The following is a 7,285-nucleotide window of genomic DNA, read 5'->3' as shown; positions in this document are numbered from 1 at the left end:
ATCGGGACAGGAGGAACTTCTTTACACAAAAGGAGGTGGGTGTGTGGAACAAGCTGCTCAACCTTGTGATTGTAGCCGATACTTTGGCCTTTTTCAAGAAACGGCTGGATGAGATCCTTGGATCTGTTAACTACTAACTTCCAAGCTGGCTATTCGTAACCTTTCTTATGTTTTCATTACAATATAGCTAAAGTATTTAACTTAAAATACATATTAAGACATACATTGCACTATTGGTGAAACTCGTGCCAACTAAATATCCCTTGACTTAATAATAATAAAACAACAACAACCCTTCTAAGCAGTGAGGACACGACTGAGAAACGTGACTTAGCGTGGATATCAAAAGTCTACACACCCTCACTGAAATTTCCGCTTTTGTTGATGTAAAGGCTGAAATCAAGATAAATCAAGTCAGACCTGTTTTCACCTTCAATAAGATCTTGTAATCAAACAATATTCAAGTGAAAAACAAATGGATCATTTTTAGGAAAAATAATTTAAAAAAAAACTTTCAGTGCATGCATAAGTGATTGATTGATTGCATAAATGTCCCACGCCCTTTATAAAGTGGGTTGTTACAGTGTTCAGATTTAACCAGTCAAGTTCCAGATCATGTACAAAGGTAATTTGCCTTCACCTGACATCAGCTGAAGTGGTTCTGATTAGCCCTAAATAAAATCAGCTGTTCCTGCAGGAGTTCCCTGAAGGTTTCTTGGTTGCAGAGTGCAGCGATAACCATGGCCCACAAGGAGTTAGCAGAAGATCTATGGGATCTTATTATTAAAAGGTACAGAGCAGGTGAGTGATATAAAAGAATTTCAAAGGCATTACACACTGTATATCATGGAACACTGTGAAGACCACTGTTAAGAAGTGGAGGAAACAGGGCACCACCAGGACAGTGCAAAGATCAGGACATCCCTTCAAAATTGATGACCGGGCAAGGAGAAAGCTCATCAGGGAGGCTACCATCAGGCAGCCTTAAAGGAGCTGCAGGGATTTATAGCCGCAGCTGGCCACTCCCTGCATTTTCCAACCATTTTGTGTGTTCTCCAAGTCTGAGCTATGGGTAGGGTGGCAAGACCTTTTGATCTTAATTCCAAATGATCCGTTGGGTGAAGTCAACAGAGCAGGTACTGTGTTCTTTGGGTGTTGAGCTGTCAGGCATGGTGGTGGCACCATCATGATATGGGAACAAGTAATGGGTTTATTCCATGCCGAAAAGAGAAGAAAGAAAACGCAGTGTTTTGGCTGTAGAGCCTTCTTCGGGTGTGGGGGATAGTGCTCACAGCCGAAACGTTGTTTTCTTTCTGCTCTGTTCAGCATGGGATAAACCTATTACTTGTTCCTTTGCAGCCTACGCATGCTGACGCAGCTCCCCACCTCAACTATCATGACGGGGTGCTGCTTCTCTTTGGTGGGGCCAGACGCTCTTGTTGGAATAGAGGGGGAAATGAACAGCTCCGATTATCAAGATATCTGGCGCCAAACCTGCTGGCCTCTGCTAGAAAGCTGACGTTAAAGACGAATTTCACCTTTCAACATGGGAACGATCCAAAGCACACGGCCAACTCAACAGAGGAACTGCTTAAAAACGGGAAGATCAATGTCTTGGAAAGGCCCAGTCAGAGCCCAGACCTCCATCCTATAGAAAATCTGTGGACTGACCTAAAGAGGGCTGTGCACAGGAGTTCGTTCCCCTCCCAATGTGACTGAGCTTGAACTCTTCTGCAAAGAAGAGTGGGATAAACTTGCAAAATCCAGGTGTGCTAAGCTGATAGAGACTATTCAAACGGACTTCCTGCTGTAATCAAAGCAAAAGTGCTTCCATGAAGTATTACTTAAAGGGTGTGTACACATGTGCAACCAAGGCATTGAAAGTTTTTTTTTTAAATATATATTTTCCCTAAAACTGCTCCATTTGCTTTTAACTTTGTTGGTTCCAAGATCTTATTAAAAACAGTCTGACATGATATGTCTTGAGGTCAGCCTTTACATCAACAAATGCTGAAAAGGGGGTGTAGACTTTTGTATCCACTGTATACTTCCAGGCAAAATTAACCCCTAGAGAGCAGGAGTGGTGCTAACCTTACCTGTCAGAAAAGCTTTAACCCCTTCAAGCATGGGAATCAGAATTTATAGGAGTATCCCCCATCATGGTGCTAAAGCAAATTCATAGCGAACGACTCGTTTCAGATTGAGTGTTGCCAGCAGCCATATCACCCTGCAACTCCCAGCTGGCAGCCCCCCTGGAGCTCAGCAGTGTGAGTCTGGCCAGTACCTGGATGGGAGACTCCTGGGAAAGCTGAGGTTGCTGCTGGAAGAGGTGTTAGTGGGGCCAGCAGGGGGCGCTCACCCTGCAGTCTGTGTGGGTCCTAATGCCCCAGTATAGTGATGAGGAAACCATACTGTGAAAAGGAGCCATAAAACCGAGGTCCTGACTCTCTGTGGTCATTAAAAATCCCAGGGTGTTTCTCGAAAAGAGTAGGGGTGTTACCCCAGTGACCTGGCCAAATTTTCCCCTGGCCTTTACCAGTCATGGCCTCCTAATAATCCCCATCTCTGAACTGGCTTCATCACTCTGCTCTCCTCCCCACTGAGAGCTGGTGTGTGGGGAGAGTACTGGAGCATCTTCCAGGTGGGGCTGCACACTGGTGGGGGTGGAGGGGATCCCCATGACCTGTAAAGAGCTTTGAGTGGAGTGTCCAGAAAAGCGCTATATTAATGCAGTCACCAATTTGAAGAAATGGGGTTAACTACACAATATTCTGGGAGTGATTAGCTGCAAGTGAACAGGTGAGACTGAATGTCACCCCCTCTCTTGTCATCTTTTTGTTGCAGTGGCTGCTGGGCCAGGAAGTGACATTCTCGGAACTGGCGATACTGATACTTGGAATGGAGTCTATGGGGCTCGACTGGGAACTGGAAAGTTGCTCAAAGTCCAGGTGGGACAATCCTCTGACCAAGATGCTTTGCTCCTATCGCTCCCTTCACATGTCCAGGTGTATAAATGTAAGTGGCACTGGATAAAATTGTCAGGCCAGCAAATTCAGTTAGGTGTCCTGACCAGGGTGTAACCTGCCTTGTGCCTGTTGCTTGCTGGGATAGGATTAGAAAATGTAAGCATTGGATCTCTCCCGGCCAAGACCGTGTCCTCTCCTGGCCCGGCAGGGAACTATTCCTTTAGTCTTTAGAATGTGGTGAGTGAATGGTGACCTACAGTACCCTACCTTGTGGATCAGGGGTCCAGGACTAGGGGTGGGGACCTCCTCTGTGGATCAGTGCTGGGGTGCCCCAGTATTCTTCACCTGCACACACAACTCATCTTTCTATGCCCATGTATTCTCAGTCATTCGAATAGGACCTGGTCTGGAATGAAGACCTGAGCTGGTCTCCAATGCTGTTTTCCCACCAATGGATTGGTTAAAGAAGGCAAAAGGTTTCTTTTGAGTTTGTGAGAAAGGCTGAGTAAACCTGCACTGAGTTCAGTTGCTGAAATGTATGGAATGTTGGATATAAGAGAATTAACCGAGATTTGTTCAGGGGTTCAATGTTGAACTGTGTCTTAGTGTGCATTTTTCTCACTTTTTGCAGAACTGTAGGATAAAGGTTACTATGTTAAAGCACACAGCTTCCACCTCACAAATGCTTTGAGCCTGAGTGCAGGGAGGCTGGGTGGAGGAATGCTTCTGCAGGAGGCTGTGCTGTGGCTTCAGGCTCACTGGTTTCTGCCTCTGAAGCAGAGTGCAGATTAAAAAACTGTAATAGTTTCTCTGAACAGAAGAGGCTGTGGGCATGGTGGCTGGTGTGAGGACTGAGCTCTCTCGGGCAAGAAAGAACTGTTACTCAAACACATGGCTCCTGATTGCACAACTCATCCGTGCTACTTCAGCAGGACAACCAGCGCTTTGTTTCAGCTCTTCCAGTTTATTAATTGTACATTATCAGCCACAAAAAGGAAGTTGCCTGAGAGACTTGGGCACAATAGGGATATTATATTTTTAATCTTCTGGGTACTGTTCAGACGCTTTTTACAGTAGTTATTTGTGCAGCCTGTCATCTCCTAAACTCTTTTGCACATTGAGAGGGACATAGCCTTTTAACCCTTTGTGAAACAATCCAGATGGACAAGTCACTACTTCCTGTTGAACCACAGGTACAAGCCAAGCAGCCTAAAAAGCTTCCAGGTTTTCCACCCAGCCCATCTGGGGAATGAGCTCATCACTAGACCAGTCTGAGACTCTTGGCCTGGAACTGGTGTCTGTTGTGTCACTCAGGGCCAGGAGCTGGACTGGATATAGATGACATCACTGTCAGTGGAAAACAGCTGGAAACTGAAAAGGGCTCCTTTAAACCAGCCCCTCATAGACACGTGTAGTGATGTCTCTGGCTTGCGGCTACACTGTGAAATGTCACCTTCTGACATCGCTTGTCACGTTGTTACTGCAGCTTTAAATGTCGACATGTCCAATTGATTTATTGGATATTACATTGTTCGCTTAATCCTTTAACATTAAAATATATATCCTAGATTATTTTTCGAAACTACTATATATAAATAGGCTGTGTTTAAGACTCTTGTTAAAATTTAAACATTTTGATGAATGTAATGAGTCATGACTTACTATTATACATTGCGTTATGCACAAATGTGTTCTTTTTTTGACTATTTTAAAAAGTAATGTATTTAGGAATCAAATCATTATTGTGGATCACCCAACAAAAATACAATTTACGTGTGCATATGTAGACTTTGGAGATGTCTTTGGATATTAACGTAAAAAATATATAAATGAATAAATTAAGAATTTAGAATTAGAAAAAATTGTCCGTAATAAAATTACATATTTTTTTTTTTACGTATGAAATCACGGAGCTATGCCACACGAGTTGCTGTGGAAACTTTATTTCTGTTTCAGACACGTTGAGCCTCAGTGATCGTGAACCCTGTGCAGAAGATGATAGAAAACTCAAAGCTGATCCAGTGAAACCCTCGCGTGTCAGAACGCGTCTTCTAACTGTTACTGGAGAAACAAGACTGAAGCTCAGACCTTTCTAAAGGCTCAGTCCCTGAGCTGTGAGGATCATGAGGACCAGCTGGACAGTCCACTGTCCACTCCACAGCCCTGAGGAAGGAGGTAGGCAGGACAAGAGCTCGTCTTTTATTTATTTACAATAAAGGAAGTTAGTAAGAGGAGTCCAGTCCTGAAGGGGTCAGTGTGTGTCTGCAGCAGGGCTGTCCAGTCCTGGTCCTGGAGGGGTCAGTGTGTCTGCAGCAGGGCTGTCCAGTCCAGGTCCTGGAGGGGTCAGTGTGTGTCTACAGCAGGGCTGTCCAGTCCTGGTCCTGGAGGGTCAGTGTGTGTCTGCAGCAGGGCTGTCCAGTCCTGGTCTTGGAGGGGTCAGTGTGTGTCTGCAGCAGGGCTGGCCAGTCCCGTTCCTGGAGGGGTCAGTGTGTGTCAGCAGCAGGGCTGTCCAGTCCTGGTCCTGGAGGGTCAGTGTATCTGCAGCAGGGCTGTCCAGTCCTGGTCCTGGAGGGGTCAGTGTGTGTCTGCAGCAGGGCTGTGGCTATTGCCGACTGTTTACTACATTGTTCCTGGAAAGAAGCCAGGGTACGAGCAAGGTTGCGCAAGTTGCTCCATTCTCCTGCAACACTTTGGGTAAAGAAATGTTTCCTTTGCTCAATTCAAATGCACCTTGAGTTAAGTCATACACAGCTCCTCCTCACTCTCTTTCTAAAGGAGTATTTAGAACAACTTTCAGCTTTTATTATCAGATATTGCTTTTCATACATTCTTAAAAAATGTCAAACTGGTCTAGTCCTTGCTTGGAAGCATCGCTTCCTGGAGTGTGTTACTGACACTGCCCAAAGAGCCGAATAAATCATATTTATTTTACTATTGCAGACGTCCTTTTTATCGTGATAGCTCACCATCAGTCTTGACAGTATTTCTTGCACACGATTCTTATTTTTAGCGTTGTTTTAAATTCATATATGTTTGAAATACACGACAAAGTGACGGATGAGCACCGCCTTTCGAGTGCTCTGTTGTCGGATTTGGGGCATTTCTGTCGAAACTACCGCACAGAGTCTGCTGAAATTAAAGCACGTTTTGAAGATCGGAGGGTTTTCTCTGTACTTGACGTCTTTTGTTCGGGTTTCTGTGTATTTGTGAGGATTACGGGGCAGTTTTGTGCGGGGAGAAAACACAAGTGCGAGCGGGCTGTGCGGAGCGGAGCTGCAGCAGCAGCAGCGGTTGAGTCTCCACGGTTCTCATGCGGCCTTGAAGTTCCGCCCTGCGCGCGGAGCCGCAGACAGTCCGACAGCAGACGGAGACGCAGCGATGGCAGAAGAAGTCGCTCCGGCCCCCGCCGCCGCGCCGGCCAAGGCGCCCAAGAAGAAGAGCGCCGCCAAGCCCAAGAAAGCGGGCCCCAGCGTGGGAGAGCTCATCCTGCAGGCCGTGTCCGCCTCCAAGGAGCGGAGCGGCGTGTCCCTGGCCGCCCTGAAGAAGTCCCTGGCGGCCGGCGGCTACGACGTGGAGAAGAACAACTCCCGCGTCAAGCTGGCCATCAAGAGCCTGGTGACCAAGGGCACCCTGGTGCAGACCAAGGGCACCGGCGCCTCGGGCTCCTTCAAGCTCAACAAGAAGCAGGCGGAGACCAAGCCCAAGCCCGTGAAGAAAGCCGTCGCCGCCGCCAAAGCCAAGAAGCCGGCGGCCAAGAAACCCGCAGCGGCTAAGAAGCCAGCGGCCGCCAAGAAGTCGACCAAGAAGCCAGCGGCCGCCAAGAAGTCGACCAAGAAGGCGGCGACCAAGAAGCCAGCGGCCGCCAAGAAGTCGCCCAAGAAAGCCGCGAAGCCCGCAGCGGCCAAGAAGGCGACCAAGAGCCCCAAGAAGGCCAAGAAGCCAGCGGCGCCTAAGAAGGCGAAGAGCCCGAAGAAAGCCAAGGCAGCGAAGCCCAAGGTGGCCAAACCCAAGACGGCCAAAGCTAAGAAAGCGGCTCCCAAGAAGAAGTGAGCGATCGACCCTCGAGTTAATTTCCTACAAACCCAAAGGCTCTTCTAAGAGCCACCAGCCCTTCCGAGAGAGAGCGCAGACTTTCCCTTTTCACCGCTTGAAAGTGCCGGTTCGCTCGATATGGGGGGAATAGTTATTTTACACAATGGGGGGTAATGAGTTTTAGCGGTTAAAGTATATTTTTCTTGAAACTGAAATGCGATATTTAGTCGAGTTGGGTAAACTATTGTACAAATGTAAATACTATTGTAAATAATGGGTGCATAGGG

General features: G+C 47.1%; 1 protein-coding gene and 1 pseudogene across 2 annotated transcripts in view; both read left to right on the top strand.

Annotated features, from left to right (window-relative positions):
- The window catches only part of tmprss4a (transmembrane serine protease 4a), a 107,816-nt gene extending 101,919 nt beyond the window's left edge, over positions 1-5,897 (top strand). For both annotated transcript variants that reach the window (XR_015930222.1, XR_015930221.1), the window contains 2 exons: positions 2,845-2,948; positions 4,923-5,897. The gene's annotated coding sequence lies outside the window, so the exon portion shown is untranslated. The remainder of the gene's footprint in view (positions 1-2,844; positions 2,949-4,922) is intronic.
- A 436-nt stretch (positions 5,898-6,333) lies between these two features.
- Positions 6,334-7,200, top strand: LOC148640906 (histone H1 pseudogene; annotated as a pseudogene).
- Positions 7,201-7,285: the final 85 nt, after the last annotated feature.

This window comes from Lepisosteus platostomus, chromosome 25 (assembly GCF_059453375.1).
Source record: "Lepisosteus platostomus isolate fLepPlt1 chromosome 25, fLepPlt1.hap1, whole genome shotgun sequence".
Lineage (NCBI taxonomy): Eukaryota > Metazoa > Chordata > Actinopteri > Semionotiformes > Lepisosteidae > Lepisosteus > Lepisosteus platostomus.
This window is presented reverse-complemented; position numbering and strand designations above follow the sequence as displayed.